The following is a 17,603-nucleotide window of genomic DNA, read 5'->3' as shown; positions in this document are numbered from 1 at the left end:
AACAATACCACAAAAGCAATCCCAAAGGAGAAGTGGACCAACAATACCACAAAAGCAATCCCAAAGGAGAAGTGGACCAACAATACCACAAAAGCCGATGGGACCTGAATTGTCTTGACTATTTCCCTTGGACCAATTCTACAGGACTCATGCTTCATATTGTTGATGTAACAAGTGATAAGACAACCATTTGCCAAATAAAATTCACAAATGACCTAGTAGTGTAGGAAGCACTAAAACTTTGGAAAACCAAAGAAGTGAATTATGGTATTGGCAAAGAAGATTGAATATACATACCACAGACTACCAGGAGGCAAAAATCTGTCTTGGAAGAAGGATAGCCAGAGAACTCTTCTTAGAAGTAGGGATGGCAAGACTTGGGGGACAAGTTATCAGGAGGGACCAGTCCCCAGAGAAGGACATCGTGTTTAGTAGAAGGTCAGTGAAAAAGGAAGACCCTCAATGAGATGGACATGGTGGCAGCAACTGTGAAGGTTATGCAGGACCGGGCAGGGTCTCCTGCTGTTGTACGAAGAGTCGCTATGAGTAGGAACTGACTTAAGGACATCTAACACCAACACAACAAAGCTTAGCTCTCCCCTATCCCCACCCTCCAGTCAAAAATAGCTCCCAGAAAGTGATGACAACAAATAAGGTGCTCAGTTAGTTTCCATATTTTGTGAAGGAAGGCGATGATGTCAACGCTCACAGGTAACACACTGCCACTTGTGCAAGCAGGAAGAGATCTAGCTTGGAAACGTGGCGAAGCGGCTTCCTTTCCCTTCTGCCATCCACACGGTGGGGTCTAGAGAAAGTGCTAGGCAGCTGTGGTCCATTCCTAGCCTCCATAAAAGATCTCTTAGAACTCACATAGCCCTCATCTCAATGACCTCTGCAGCATGTACTGATGCCATCACGTTTCCTGGTCCTTAACTATACACAGACAGAGGTGGCTCAGTGGTAGAATTCTCACCTTCTGTGGAGGGGACCTGGGTTTGATTCCCAGCAAATGTAGCCCAAGTGCAGCTGCCATCAGCAGTCAGTAAAGGTTGTGTGGTGCTACGATGATGACAGGACTCCTGGTGTGGCACTGTAGGATCAGAACTGGACTACAAACAAACCACAAGTCAGCAGTTCAGACCTTCCTGCAGATCCTTGGAAAATCCTGTAAGGGTGGCAATGAGTTGGAACTGACTTGATGGCACATTACAACAACGATTTTCCTCTGAAGCCCTGGTGTGGTGCTGTAGGATCAGAACTGGACTATGAACAAACCCTAGGTCAGCAGTTCAGACCCTCCTGCAGATCCTCGGAAAATCCTGTAAGTGTGGCCATTAGTTGGAACCGACTTGATGGCACATAACAACAACGGTTTTCCTCTGAACTCCTGGTGTGGTGCTATAGGATCAGCACTAGACTTCAAATCACAAGGTTGGCAGTTCAAACCCACCAGCTGCTCCTTGTAAACCCTATTCAGGGTCGCTATGAGTCAGAACTGACTCCAAGGCACTTAACAACAACAATAACAATTTTCCTCTATCAATTAATGCCACTCCCTAGTCACCACACATAACAAGTCACCCTGGACTCCTCTTTCCAATAGTTGTTTTAGGTCCTGTCCACCCCACTTCGAAAATCTCCCTTCTCTGCCCCCTCCTGTATTCTGCCAAATGTTAGGGTTGTAATGCCAACCTGTTCTCGTTCTCAGGTGTTTACTTTTCAATCTAATCAGCACAGATAGTTGTCCAATGGCAAATGCCTAGGACCTCATTAAAATACTCTAGTCAATTTCCATTGCTCAAAGGCTAAAGCCCAAACGCCACTGTATCTAGATCTAGTCCCTAAGGTGCGCTGGTGGAGTTGTGGATTAAGCACTTGCTGCTAACCTCAAGATCTATGGTTTAAACTCACTAACTGCTCTGAAGGAGAAAAAGGAGGCTGTTTGCTCCCATAATGATTTACAGTCTCAGAAACCCTACACAGTTGTCGCTATGAGTTAGAACCAACTTGATGGCAGCAGGTTTTGGTTTTAGTTAGATCTCGTTCCTATACCTTTAGAAGCTAGGATGACAAGACTTTGTCTCACATACTTAGAACATGCTATCAGGAAGGACCCCTGGAGAAGGACATCATGCTCGGTAAAGTGGAGGCTCAGTGAAAAAGTGGAAGACCCTCAACAAGATAGGTGGACACAGTGGCCACCACACTGGGCTCAAATACAGCAATGACTGTGAGCATGGTACAGGACTGGGCAGGGTTTTCCTCTGCTGTATACCGTAGGTCACTATGAGCTGGAACCAACTCCATGGCACCTAACATACAGATCAAATCCCAATGCTACATCATGAGTCTACTCACAGAAACTTCGTTTTCCCATATCCATGCTTTCAAATCATCACCGATCTGCCACTTTGTCATACGAAGAAGGTTGCTTGCATTTGCTTATGATGTTGGAAGCTATGCCATCTGTATTTCAAATACCAGCAGGGTCATCCAGCAGAGCTTCCAGAGTAAAGCAGACTAAAAAGCAAGGTCTAGCAATCTACTTCCAAAAATTATCCAATGAAAATCTTATGAATTACTCCCACCCCTCCATACACAGAGTAGACAGGGATGGGCAACTTAGGACATTGGCTACCCAAAATGGGGGGCTACAAAGGCAAGAAGTGACTGGCTTACAAGCTTTCAAGAGGGAGACTAGATCCAGAAGGCATGGAGGAAGGTAGAATCTCCACTGAGTAGTATCCAATCTGTCTAGGCAGGGCTGATGAAAGGAAATGCAGATAGGTCTCTTGTGATACAATAGTGAATAATTGTTTTCAGGACTAATTGTGAGGGTTGGAAATGTAAAGGTACACGTTTTGTAGCAAAAGGAGGGGAGTGGTTGACTTTGCAGTCTAGGAGCGGAGGTCCCTGGGACCATCAAGGGAGAAGAAGGGAGAGCGGGACCCTACCCAGAGAAGCAGTGATGCCACAGATGGAGGCAGAGATGATGATGTGGAGAGATGGAGCAGCTGGGGACTTTAGACACAGAGAGGGAGAGGGGCTGTCTGTGCTGACGAACGGGGGGCAGGCTTGTAGGGTATACTCTTGGGTTGGTTGATGATGCATGGAAAGGATTGTAACCATGGCAATGAAATTATTATATGATAGGATGAAGGTAAAACTAATGTTCTCCCATGTAAACTATCACATAATTCACAATAAAACATTAAAAAAAAAAAAAGAGAAGAAGCCTATGGATCACAACAGAATATTGCCTGATATAGCTATGGCTGGGAGATGAGCCCTGAAGGTCGCAAGGCAGGAAAAATAACACTATCACCAAAACAATGGATTTGCTCATACCAGCATTGTGAAGATGGTTCAGGTCTGGGCAGCATTTGCTCAGTTGTACGTGGGGTCCACCATGAGTTGAAGTTGGCTTGGCAGTAACAACAACATATGTGTTCATCTGTGCCAGGGGTTGTCAGCTGGGAAATATTTCACCCCACCCTTCCCCAGGGGGCATTTTGCAATGTCTGCAGACATTCAGGGCTGTCACAATCTGGGAGAGGGGGCTATTGGCATCCAATGGATGCAGACCAGAGATGCTGCTAGCTAGATACCCTAAATGTACAGGATAGGCCTCCCCCTCAAACAAAGGATTATCTAGCCTCAAATGTCAATAGTACTGAGGTTCCCTTCTAACTGAATGCATTTTCACCCTGTGCCCCCAGCATGCTTTCCACCACTCAAGTCCTGACAGCTAATCAGCTTTGAGTAATAGTTGAGACCACAAGTGTTTAGCTTTCAAAAGATTTGAGTTTTAACTCTGGCCTCATTATTTCAGTTGTTTTATTTTTGTTTTTGCTGACCCTACGGTTCACACCAACCCCATGGTCCAGTGACCCCATGTAACAAAGCAGAACTCCCTGATGGTGCTGTAAGATAAGCACACTGGACTACTAAATGCAAGGATGGCAGTTCAAACCCACCAGCCATACTGTAAGAGAAAGGTGAGGCTTTCTGCTCCTGTAAATATTTATTGCCTTGGAAACCGTATCCAGAATTGCTATAAGTCAAAATCTCCTCAATGGCAGTGGGATTATGTTGTTGTTTATTAATATTCAAAGACCACGTACTTTGAGGACATTAGGAAATGCCACCAAACATTGTCCTTTACCCTCTGAGCTGTCTTCCCTTGAGTCTAGAACACTCTTTTGTTTTAAACTTCCATTTGTGTGTCGAAAGCTCCCAGTTCTCTTCAACTCAGTCCCCATCCCTAAGGCAGAGATCCTTCTCTCCTTCTCAAGTGTTTTTATCCCATCTTGTCTCTATGTCTATATGAACACGGATACAATGAAACTGCCTAGTTTTCTTTAAGAAAAAGCCATTTTGACAAAAGATGGAGGGAGACAGTGGGGGGTTAAACTATGGTATGGGCTGCAATTTAGTGAGAATTGCATGTTGGTGTGCCTCCAAGACCTGGTACTGGCCAAGGATACATGCCTGAGGACCACTGTTCATCCCTGGCCAGCTTTCCAGAATCAAGCCCATCACAAAAATAAGGTCCGTCCATTCAAAAGGATATGTGTATACATTCTGAATTTAGATGGAGAAAAGAGCCAATCACTTTTGGATCATGGAATTCTAACTTCAAAGGAGCAGAAGGTCTTTGAAAGACCTTTGAAATTCTAACTTGAAAGGAGGAGGCAATTTTTTTTTTTACGTTTTGGATCCAGTTTATTTTCTTAAGGAGTCTGATATTCTTGCTATTTTGATCATGAAGGCTCATAAAACGGCTTCTCCCTGGTTAGTAAAAATTTACACTTTAGCTGGTCAATGCCAGAGAACAGCACAGGTTCTTAGTGAGCTGAGAACAAACCAGAGAGCTTTCACTCCTCCAAGGTCTTAGAAGCTTCGTGCTTTAGCTGCTGTTCTTACTGCCAGTTTGCATTGTAAGAGCCCAGCCAAGCACATTCTGTGTCCTTTGTTTTAAAACTGCTTTAGATAACGTTTAAAGACCTGGAAGTCGTCATTGGCTGATTCCCATGGGAAACCTTCTCCAATTATTTAGAGAAATTCTTCTTGTGGGAAAAAGGGGGAAACAAATAACTGATTGTTCGGAGGCTCATAGAAAGAGATTTCCATATATGACCCAACTTCCTCAACAATCCTTCCGAAAGCTGTGGTTTGTGTAAGTCCATTTCCTACCCTCAAAGAACCAAATGGGATTCCATGAGGTGACGGTTTGTGGTAAAGATGAGAAATATCTTGAAAGAACAGGTCTGAGCTGAAACATGTCACTGAGTATGATGTGGTTTTTAATCGGTTTCTTCCTCCAAGGGCTTCACTCCACCCTTCCCCTGTTGATCAAGAAAGACTAATAATTTTTCATCATAATGTAGTCATGGTAAATTTAGGGGACTGAACTATATTTCCAGAAGGATTAATTTGAGATTTAGACGTTCCAGACTGGATGTGGTAAACCTTTCTAAATCAAGAACCACCAGGAATCAAACGTGGTCACTGTTAGGCTTTGGATGAGGAAACAGTAAGGGACAAGGGATGACTGGTCACAGAAATTACTTTAAAACAAACAAACAAACAAAACCCAAACAAATTCCACCCTATTTTCAGTTCATACAAATTTCACCAGCCCTTCTACAATGCATTTGCAGTTGAGTCACAATGCCGTGGAGTATTTGTTGCGTGGACACTCATTATAGTTGCTGAAGAAGCACAAGGCCAGAGCCTCCTCTTGACACTTCCACTTTACCTCCTTGTCCAGGCTTGAAGTTTAAACTCTTGCCCCTGCTGCCTGGGAGCAAATTCCCCGGAATCCTGCCACCTGAACTGTCTGTTTTGGTGTGTACCACTGACAGGAAGTGGAACTCAACAATCTCTGTACTTTTCCTCAGTGGGGAGGAGCCCTGGTGGCACAGTGGTTAAATGCTTGGCTGCTAACTGAAAGATCAGTGGTTCAAGTCTACCAGCTGCTCCATGGAAATAACATGTATCAGTCTGCTTCTATAAAGATTACAGCCTTGGAAATCCATGGGGGCAGTTCTACTCTGTCCTATACGATTACTATGAGTGGAAATGGACTCCAGGCAACAAGCTCAGTTGTTTCATACCCTCAGTGAGGTCATTGGTGGTGTTGTTTAGTGCCAATGTGTCAGTTCCCATTCACAGCAACCTTGCACATAGTTTCCGAGGCTGCAAATGGTTACAGGAGCAGAAAGACTCATCTTTCTTCAAGGAGAGGCTGGTAGGCTTGAACCACATGTTGTAATTAAACATTCATATGGTCTTGAGTTTCTGAAAACCAAGGAATGGCAACACTTCCATTATTTGTTTGAATCAATCTAGTAAAAATAAACTCTAAAGAGTTGGAGTTTCCAAACCTTTCCCATCATTTTGTTTCTTTGTAGAAGGCCTTAGTGAAACTGTGATTGTGGTCTTATTTGTATGCTCTGAGTCTTGTGGGCAGCTTGCTGATCCAAATCTGGCGGGCAGCAATCCTTTCCAGAATGCCTGTTTAACAAGCCTGCCACTTTGCAGGTTTTGCTCTGGCGGTGCCAACTCAGGTGGGCCAAGTTAGAAAGCACTTGTCTTCAGGTGCAGACACCATGAACAGCCCCGCCACTTTCCTTTTATTTACGAGGGAAAGCAGCTTGGAATTGTGGGAGATGTCAAAGCTGAGTAACAGCTGGCACGGCTTTACTTCAGACCTACTTCCTCTGAAAAGTCGCTTCTGATTATCCTAGCCCGTGGTGACACCTCCCTGTGGAAATTCTAGAGACCTTACTGCTTTACCCATCATGTCACATTGAACATGTGTGGTCGTGCAGTGGTGAGAATCCTTCCTGATCCTCAGTGACTCAGCTTCCCAGCAAGTCTGTACAACACAAGTACTTAGATGAGACCCTCACTAATTATTTTGTCTGAGTTTGGTCTTGAGGTGCGGTCAGTTTTATGAACAGCAACAGGGGCACAAACTGAAACTCTGGAGACACGTTTGTAGGTGTGTCCATAAAGTTGGAGCTCTTAGACAACCCAGGCCTTTGAGAGTCATGAGAGAGAGATTTCAAGCTGAAGATGGCCACCGACTTTGGCTAAGGAAAGATCATCTACGCACTTACTATCTCAGTATCTTATTTCCTGACATTTATGACACTAATAACAAATCTATGATCTGTTTTGTGCATTAACCTTGGTTTCCTACCTGCATCTGGCTCCCAACTCCCAGCCTGCAAAGCCACCCACATCTCTTCTTAGCCTCGAGGCAAAAGCAGTCAGCTCTCCAGGTTTCCTGTGCTGGTTCTAATATTGTAGCTCTTTGTGCGTAAGAGGAGACTGAGGTGGGTTCCGAGGGAACCTTTTTGAGAAGGGCCTGTGAGTGGCCAGGCAGCCCTGGTGGTGCTGTGAGTTAAGCATTGGGCTATTAACTGCAAGGTTGGCAGTTCAAACGCACCAGCTGCTCCATGAGAGATAGATGAGGTCATCTTTTTCATGTTTCTGGAAAGATTTATAGTCTCAGAAAGCCTAGATAGGGTCACTATGAGTTGGAAGTGACTTGAGGGCAGTGAGTGTGGGTTTGGTTTGGGTTGGGAGTGACCAGGTGGAGAAGGGGAGGTTGTGGCTGTGGTTCCCTGGAGGGCCCAATGGTGCAGTGGCGGCACGGTACTGGGAGTAATCCGGGATTTGAGGGCTACAGTAGAAGCTGGCTAGGGCGGCTGAACAACACTTTGGAGCAGCTGTTCATCGCCAGGCTCTCAGCCTTGGATTCAAAGCCCTCTACAACTACAGCACATTGCTGTTGTTGTTTTTTAAACTGTTTTATTGTGAATTATGTGATACTTTACATGGGAGAACATTAGCTCTACATTCATCCTATCGTATATTTTTACATTGCCATGGTTACAATCCCTTCCATGCATCATCAACCAACCAAAGGGTTTACCCCACAAGCCTGCCTCTTGGTTGGTAGTACACAGCCCCTCTCCCTCTCTGGGTCTAGAGTTCCCAGTCGCTCCACCTCTGGTGTCACTGCTTCTCTGGATAGGGTCCCGCACTCCGCTCTTCTCCCTTGATGGTGCCAGGAGCTTCCGTTCCGGGCCTGCAAAGTCAACTACTCCCCTCCTTTTGCTATAAAATGTCTACCTTTATATTTCCAACCCTCACAGTCAGTCCTGATAGTAATTATTCACTATTGTACCACATGAGTGCTATCCACATCTCCTTTCATCAGCCCCGCCTAGACAGATTAGATACTACTCTGGAGATTCTAACTTCCTCCGTGCCCTCTGGATCTAGGCTCCTTCTTGAAAGCATGTATGCCAGTCACTTCTTGCCTCTGTAGCCCTCCCTCCCCCCATTTTGGGTAGCCAATGTCCAAGTTGCCCATCCCTGTCTACTGAGGGGGTGGGAATGATCCTCGCTGTAAAGATTTGTTCCCTCTTTTGAGTTACTGCATCCATAGGTATAGGTCAAGTTCATTAAATTGTATCAGATTACTCTTTTTTTCACTCTTTTTTATTTTTCCAGTTGAGCTCCGATCATCCAGCCCTTGAAGCCAGGTCAAGTGGGTATTATTTGCAAGTGTGGATGTTCTTGTGCATATGGCCTCTCTTCTTATCAGCTGGACACTTCACTCTCCAGTCTAGTTCTCTATGGCTATGTCACTGACTCTGGGCCCAAGAGTCCCCAGGTCTTGCCACACTGTTGGCCAACCAGGTCACCACCGGGGTTCACAGGAATCTATTGAATGTTGTAGGGCTTAGCTTGCATCTTCATTGCTGTTTTCCCTCACTTCCCCTTACTGGTGACTAACGTGGTCACCAGTCAGAGCACACGTCTACTCACGTATTCCCATTGAGTCTTAGTCTTGGAAGGGGGTTTGCCCAGAGGGGACCTGACCACTTGCCTTGATGTGTTCTGGGCAAGTAACTTGCTTGTTTTTGTAGTAGTGAGTTGGACTGCCATTATTGTTTTGTATTTTTCCTGTTGGTCTTTCTTTCAAGAAGTATCTTCTGTTCTTCTAGTCACTTTAGGTTGGTCTGCTTGTCCTTTCCAGTGGAAATTTCCCACCTCAAAAGATTCTGGATGGGTCCAGGAACATCGCTGGATTTTGTGGGGTCCTCTCCAGCCTGCAGGGCAGTAGCAGGCGGCTGGGACTACAGAAGGGGAAGAGAGTGGTGGGCTTGGACACAGGCAGCTACCTCAACTGTCTTGACCTTCAGGCCCACTGATTGGATGAGCCCCTGAGCCATCAACTAAGCCTCTAGACCAGTCGAAGACCCCAGGTCCTTTTGAGTACCAGTCCTGAGGGCAGGGCCATTGAGTCCACAGAACAGCAGTGCTGGTGCCAGGAACACAGCAGTTCTGAGGGTCTGGCCCACCTCCACATCTTCCTCCCCTCACGTAATGCCAATACACTTAATGACCTGGCCTTTGGAACCTAAGCATACCAAGCAAAGAGTAGGCACTCTTGCTCCCCCTGCCCAGCGAAGTGCGAGTTACTACCTGCTCTCCAAGCCTGGTCCATGGGGAGTCTCAAGTCTATGGCAGGAATCTTGGGATGAGTTCAAGTTGTGGTGGAGGTGACCTTAGTTTCCCAAACCAATAATGCCTCCTCCACTTCTATGAAGAGGGGACTGACTTCACAATTCCCAGAACTGATGGGACTGACTAGCCAGGCTAGAGAACAGGGACTCCGGCATTTATTTCATAACTGAGAAGACTGGGCTCTGAGTCTCAGCAGTTTGTCCTCAGCTTAGGGCCACAGAAAGGCAAAGACTTTGAATGGAGGGTTCTTGCTAGCACTGTTTTTTCTGGTGGAATATGTCACAGGCATATTTGTAGTGCACACTTTATATTTCTGAGGTGTTGGGCTACAATCCCAACCTTTCAGTGAGTAATCCAATGCATTAACCATCGGCACCACCCCGGGACTCTTTTGTTCAGATAGAGGGATGATCATATTGGCTATATAGTAGGAATCCGATTAACCGTGGTCGTTGAGGCTCCTGCATAAAACTGCCTCACCCTATCCTGATTTTTTCACACTTGAGTTTCCTCTCTGTTGTTTTGGCTTTTAGATCACTAACCTAATTAAACATGGAGTTTCCTGGCTCCAAACGTTCCTCGGCTTAATTGAAAGTGACAAAAGGGAAGCTGGGAATGAAAACCGTGTTTAGTGGACAGCGGTTGTAAGAGACGCAAAAGTCTGTTTCCCAAAGCGGCTGCCAGCAGCAATCAGGCCACGGGGTCCTTAACTTGACTAGTGAAGAGCAAGGCATGCACTTGCCAGGGTTTTCCTGGAAAAGCCACACAAAACACCCACACGGAATTCCACCGAAAAACCTCCTAGTCTGTGAGAGGCTACTTTTCTCATCCTTATATCATCAACCAATTTGCATGCAGGCAGACCAGGTGACAAATGTCCCACCGTTCCTGTCTTCATCCCATTCCCAGGATGTTGAAAGCACCATTTATTATATTTTTCAAATGATATCCTACTAGGTTAGCGACAAGTCAGGTCTTCTTTTCTTATGGCATGAAGACGTTTGACAATGACTTAGGTTAGCCTGAGTATCAGCGAAGTCAAAACCAGGTTATTAGCTAAGTTTCAGGCTATGTTAGGACTCTCTGAGTGGTGCAGATGCTTACTGTACTCAGCAGCTGACAGAAAGGTTGGAACACTGAGTTCACCCAGCTACCTCAGAAGCAAGCCCTACTGATCTACTTTCAAAATTTCAGCCACTTAAGATCCTATCAAGCACAGCTCTACTCTGACAACATGGTGCTGCCATGAGTTGGAATTGCCTCAATGACCTCTGAGAGACTCAGCAATCCCAGGAGAAGTCACACAAACTATGGGGTCCTGGCTTGGTCCTTTCCATAAGCTGACTCTAATATACCTCAAGGGAGATTTCTGAAGTATCCAGAATGATCTCAGGAAAGACTTCTGGATGACGCTTTCCCCATATTGTAAGGCCATCATGCCACAGGCTCTATGTGCTCACCCTGGCTGGTTCTATGTCGCATGTTGGGTGGCCTGATTGACATTCCCAATACATTGTGCTCAGCACCTCTGCCTCCCCAGGCACTCCTGTCAGCCACATGGACAAGTCCACTCTGAGCTCCTTGTGGAGTTGCCTTTTTCTTTCTTTATATCCTGTAGTGGAAAAGGGCTACACACACACACATGAGATTGAGTCATAAATTAGCCACACTCCATTTATATTAAAACGCCTGTCCACATCTACGACTGAGGGCAACATTCGAATAGACAGGCAACAGTGGATTATGTGACAAATCATTTACAAATCAGCCATGGATCTGTTTATAAAATAATCCATGGCAGACTTGGGTTTCAAAAAGTTTGTGTGAGATAGGTACCAAAACAACTCACCAAGAGCGTACAGAGAAGTGTTTGGACATTTGCAAACAAAATTTGGACCAATACTCGAAGGAAGGTAAAAGTTTCTTTTTAAAAAAAAATTGTTACTAGTGATGAGACACGGATTCAACACTATAAGCTTGAAAATAAACGGCAGAGTATTGAATGGAAACCTCCCTAATGCTAATCAAGAAAAAGTTCAAAAGTCAACCATCAGATGGAAAATTGGTGCTTACAGTTTTCTGGGATTCTTAAGGGTCAGTATTGTAACACTATCAAAAAAGGCTCAACAATCAACAGTGAGATGCTCACTGAAGACCTTTCTCCCACAGAACAGCTTGTAGTTTCAAACTGCTGACCTTGAGGTTCGCAGCCCGATTTGTAATCACTACGCTACCAGAGCTCCTTAATGTCAAGGTTAGCAGTTGGAAACTATCAGCTATTCCACAGGAGAAAGATGAAGCTGTCTGCTCCCATAAAGATTTACAGTCTTGGAAACCCTGTACAGGGTTTCTATGTGTTGGAACCAACTCTACGGCACACCATGCTCGCCTCCATACAACGAAACATACATTACTTCAATAATTTCTACAATTCAATGACACTGATTACATCCTTCAAGCTGGGGCACTTTTCTCGACAAACTTTTCTGAACTAAGAATCTGACCATTACTAACCTAACATAGACTCTATGCCCTTCCTCCTAAGCTTCTCATCTAACCTTTGAGTTGTCATTTTTAGTCTCATTGCACATAGAGAGTCCTTTCAAGAACATTATGATTAATATAAGCATATTTTCCTAAGTAGACTAAAGTAACATTTGGTTTAAAGAAGACTTCAGGGGACAATTTCAGTTTAAGGTTTCAAAATTTCTTCAGGTTAGTAGTTTGGGCAGTGGGGGTAGGGTGGGAAGGATGGTTGTTGTTGTTGTTGTCAGGTGCCATCGAGTCGGAACCGACTCATAGCGACCCATGTACAGCAGAACAAAACAAAGTCTAATCCCTGGGCCAACCTCACTACCGCTGCCACAGGATGGTACTATGACCTTATTGTTGATATTGTTAAGGGCTATTGAGTCTATTCTGACTCATCGAGACCCTGTACAGGGTTTCCAAGGAGCAGCTGATGAGTTTGAACTGCCACTCTGTAGTGCAGTGCTTTATCCTACAGTACTACACCACGTTTCCAATCTGAACTTAATGGAGCCAGAATGTCAAAATTTCATAAGAATTTGGAATTCTGTGAAAGGGACCCATTTTTAAAATGTCCTTCTCAGCTCTCCTTGGTCACAATGTTCATTACCAGGCAGACTGAATGTCACGACCAAGCCAATCCTTCAACTCCCAAGTTTCTCTACATCAAGTGTGAGGTCCTGAGTGTGGAAATCAAGTCCTTCCACTGGCTGATTCCATCTTCCTTCTCAGTTCCACCCAGTTTCCTCATCCTTTATAGCAGGCTTCTGGGTTCCCATCCTAACCCAGGGGTCAGTGCCCATCTTCAACTTCCTCCCTCCCATGACGCTATATGCTTCCCATGTTCTGAAGCAGCACCACGGAGTTTATAAACAGCTATACACACTCTGTACCTGCCCCACAACTCTCAACATAGACTCTCAGTACAAACTGGTAGGACGTTCATGTTGTTGTTGATAGACACCTTTGAGTGGATTCCAACTCATGGCGACCTTATGGATGACAGAATGAAACGCTGTCTGGTCCTGTGTCATCTTCACGATTTCCAGGATGTTCAAGTTCATTGTTGTGGTGAATGGGCCGATCCATTCCACCAAGGGTCTCCCTCAACTTGGCCTGGCTTTCTACTTCATCAAACATAATGTCCTTCTCCAGTGATTGATCTCTCTTCATGACTCGTCCAAAGCAAATGTTCCCCTGTGATCTATGAGATTTTCACTGGTTAATTTCCAGAAGTAGATTGACAGGTGTTTATTCCTAGTTTGTCTGAGTCTAAAAACTTTGCTGAAGCCTATCCACCATGGGTAACCCAATTGGTATTTGAAATACCAGTGGCATTGATTTCAGCATTAGTCACAACAACACACAAGCCACCAAAGTGCAACAAACTGACAGGTGGTGGGTGTTTATGTGTATGTTGCAAAGGCAAAAGCCGCCCATTACACTGAATGAATGTTCTCTCTCAGGCACAAATAGGCAAGGGTTTTCTGCACTTGTGCTTTCCACATTACTAGGTCTCCAAAGAGTTACAACCTGTAAACACCCAGAGATCCTTGAAGAAAATAACACATGGAGGTCAGAGCCTTGCAAAAGTAGTTCTCAAACTGTGGCCAGACCAGTCTAAAAACAGATGAACCTGAATTAGGCAATCAGAAGGCACAAACATGCCACACCTAGGTCGCACGGACTTTAGTTGTTGGGCTGGGACAGCCAGTAGCCTGATTATGAGGCAACAGAAAGATGGCCCAGGTGGACTTGTTCACCTCTTGCTCAAAGGCAACCAGGGCCCCAGCAGAGTAGAAAGCAAGTCCCTTTTCTATAGCTGAGTGAGGGCATGTGAAAGGCCTCTCTGTGGCAGGAGGGAGCCCATACTGTACAACTCCACCTGAGTAGAGGAGCCAACCTTGACCAAGCCCATGGTGTCTGCATGGCACCCAGGGAGATAAGTGGTTCCACGCAGAGTGACCACCGCTGCCAACATGGGTACCGCCGCCCTGCCTGAAACTGCACCGGTCATCACAGAGGCTTGTTAGCTTGTAAATATAGCATTCTGCATCTAGCAAAACACTCAAAATGGAATACATTAATTCCAGCATAAATTAAACAAACACAAAACCAGTTGTTTGCTTTCAAATAATTCAGTCTTTATACTTCATGGCATCTGCAGCCAACCAGAGCACGTTCTTGCTCTCCGGCACTCCCTCCGACACATGTACGTTCAGACGCCTGCAACCCCTGCCAAACTACCGCCAATAAATTCTCCTTCAAAACAAAAGGCTTGAAATCAAGGGTTTCTGAACAAAGCCTTGGTCTAAAGGTGCACCATGAAAAGGAACATTTCCCTGCTGACAGAATGGAAACAGGACCGTGTTCAGGGAGCGAGGGGCCAAGTGTTCATTAACCTGTCTGCATACTACTGTTCCTTTCATCTATTTTTCAAAAACATGTCTGAGAAAAATAATATTTGTCCCTATGCCAGAGAAGTGTTGAAGCAAAATAAATGAAAACACACACACACATACATATTCTCTCTCTCTCTCACACACACACACACACATACACACACATGAGCAGAACAGAACTCCCTATGACTCACAGTCTCAGCCCCAGGGTGGTTGAAACCTTCTGACCTGTACACGGCGCAAATGATGCTCACAAACCTTCAAAGTGTTTTCAGCGAAACCCAGAGATGCCCTTCTCTTGGGGAGAGATCGGGGCTTTCTAGAGTGTTTCCCTGTCTCCAGGCTGAACTAGCAGGATACAAGACACAGAAAGAGATGGTTCTCCTGACTAAGAGCTCAGACAATGAGTAGCAAGGATGGTGGGAGAACCCTGATTTCAGAATTTGTTACTTCTCTATGGTGGAGACTAACACCCGGCACAGTAGTCCTATGACTGTTGAACTGGAGAGTGTGAATAAAATGTTGGGAGGTCATGGGATTGAATGAGATCACTTTTTAGGGGTCAAGTATAGTGGGCACAAAACCATTTGCCTTCTAATGGATCCCGATCCCTGGCAGTCTCACGTGCGCCCTAGTAGAACTGTATGCCATCAGGGTTCCAATGCCTAATTTTGCAGAAATAGGCCATTGGCCTTTCATCATAATCCATATTAGCCAGGAAGCCCTGTTGAAACCTTGTTGGCATCACTGCAATATACAAGCCTCCAAAGATACATGGATGGTGGCTGTACTCAAGGTGCACTGGCTGAGAATCGAACACAGGTCTCCCTCATGGAAGTGAGAATTCTACCACTAAGCCTTCACTGCCTCCCCGTCTCCTGTAGATGGCATACTCAAGACAATTTAGACTCACAGCAACCCTATATAGGGTTTCTGAGACTATAAATCTATACAGGAGCAGACAACCTCATCATTTTGGAGGAGCTGGTGGGTTTGAACCGCTGACTTTGCAGTTAGCAGCCCAACCCCTAATCCATAGCACCACCAGAGCTCCTTGTAGATGGTACAGAGTCACCATTTTCTTTGCCTGGGTTTGAAATCTACCATCCAATGAACCCGGGTAATTTCAAGTGAGAAATGTTTCTTCAACCAGAATGTAGGCAGGAGAGCAGCAGACATTTTCTGATATTGCTTTATATCACTGATCAGTTGGGGAACAAAGGAAATGACAAACAAACCTTGATAGAGAAAGTAGAGGTGTTCAGTAAAGACGCCCTAGAACGTCTAAGAGAGACCGGCATTCATCTAGAAGCTTTGGCTCTCCTGGCAGGTTTTCACCACTTCAAGCTTTCTCTCTGCCCTACATTTTGCTGAACTCTGAGTTTGGATATGCTAATATCTGTCAGGCTCACTGTAAATATTTCATGCTTCCCCACCTCCCTGACAAGCACATGTCAGAATGACTGAGGTTACTAACCTGAATTCAAGTTTGCTTCACCATCTTTCTAAGTCAACTCTTTGCTAAGAAGAGGCCCTGTACTTAGCAAGGTCTTGATTTCACTGGAACCATTGTCTAAGAAAATGGGGGTGACAATCGTACCTGGTTCCATGGAGTTACCTGGTTCAGAGTCAATCCCAACACCAATCTTTACAGACACCATGAAGGTTTTTCCCTCCTCTTGCTCTCTTACATATTTGTCCCCTGGAAGTGCCACAGTTGTCCCCTGAGCCATACAACATCAATGAATTTAACTCAATTTTCCTTTTCTAAATGAGATCCTGTATTAGCATGAGAATCATTACTATGAACCATTGGGAAGAACAATGCAGTAAACTTTTATTACTAGTAATTTTAGTGAACAAAACAAAACAAACACACATACAAAAAAAAAAAAAAAACCAACCCCCCCACAACTCTACATTTTGAATGTTCTGGAATTTGGGGGCATATGCCACTTGAATTTAGAATTTGCAATCCTGGGGTCAAGTAGCCTTGGAGGCACTTTGTGGTTAGCTCCGTAGGTAGGGAGGAGTTAAACATTGCTGTTCATGTGGCCGGGATGCAGGGAGAGACAGCTGGCTCCAGTTTGCAGCAGTGAGGAGAGAAGGCTGGGGGTGGGGAAGGGGAAGGAGAACCACCTAATTAAAATGCAAATGATTTTCATGCTTGTTGCTGCTAAATGAACTCTGAAAGAAAATTAGTACATATATTGCAAGCCCGTGGGCAAAATCAAGACTCAAGATGACCAGCAAAAACACAAATTAAGATGACACAACCTTGCTTGCTGAAAGTGAAGAGGACTTGAAACATTTAATATGTTGTTGTTGTTAAATATCACTGAGTTGATTCCAAACCATAGTGACCCTGTATAGGGTTTCCAAGGAACAGCTGGTGTGTTTGAACTTCTGACCTTGCGGTTCAAACTGACCTTGCACTCTAGCGCATTAACCCACAGAGCCACAACCAGTCTTCAGTATGGATAACTCAACATAAAGAAAACAAAAATCCTCACAACTGGGTCAATAAGCAACATCACCACATATGGGGAAAGACTGAAGTGATCAAAGATTTTATTTTACTTGGATCCGCACTCAACCTCCATGAAGCAGCAATTAAGAAATTAAACACTGTATTATTGTTAAAAAGCAAAGATGTCACTTTGAGGACTAAGGTGTGCCTGATGCAAGCCACTGGTTCATCTATCATCTCATATGCATGTGAAAGCTGGACAGTGTATGTTGTTGTTGTGTTTAAGTGTTACTGAGTCACTTCTGACTCATAGCGACCCTGTGTAGCTTTTCCAGAGGGGTGACTGGTGGACTTGAACTACTGACCTTGTGGTTCAAACAAACCTTGAGGTCCAGTGCTTATTCTAACAGTGCCATACCAGGACTCCAGACAATGTATAAGGAAGACCAAAGAAGAACTGATGCCTTTGAATTATGGTGTGGGTGAAGAATGTTGAATAGACCATGGAAAGCCAGAAGAATGAGCAAATTTGTCTTGGAGGAAGTACAATGTGGAGGAAGTACAGGATTGGAGGAAGACTCATTAACAACCTGCGATATGCAGAAAATACAACCTTGCTTGCTGAAAGTGAAGAGGACTTAAAATATTTA

At 44.8% G+C, this 17,603-nt stretch overlaps 1 protein-coding gene across 1 annotated transcript in view; it reads right to left on the bottom strand.

The window, feature by feature from the left end:
* Window positions 1-17,603, bottom strand: part of PDZD2 (PDZ domain containing 2) — a 362,151-nt gene that overhangs the window by 213,247 nt on the left and 131,301 nt on the right. The window lies entirely within an intron of this gene.

The sequence above is a fragment of the Chrysochloris asiatica genome, unplaced genomic scaffold, assembly GCF_000296735.1.
Source record: "Chrysochloris asiatica unplaced genomic scaffold, ChrAsi1.0 scaffold00243, whole genome shotgun sequence".
Taxonomy (NCBI): domain Eukaryota; kingdom Metazoa; phylum Chordata; class Mammalia; order Afrosoricida; family Chrysochloridae; genus Chrysochloris; species Chrysochloris asiatica.
The sequence above is the reverse complement of the archived record's forward strand: the minus strand, read 5'-3'. Positions and strand labels throughout refer to the sequence as shown.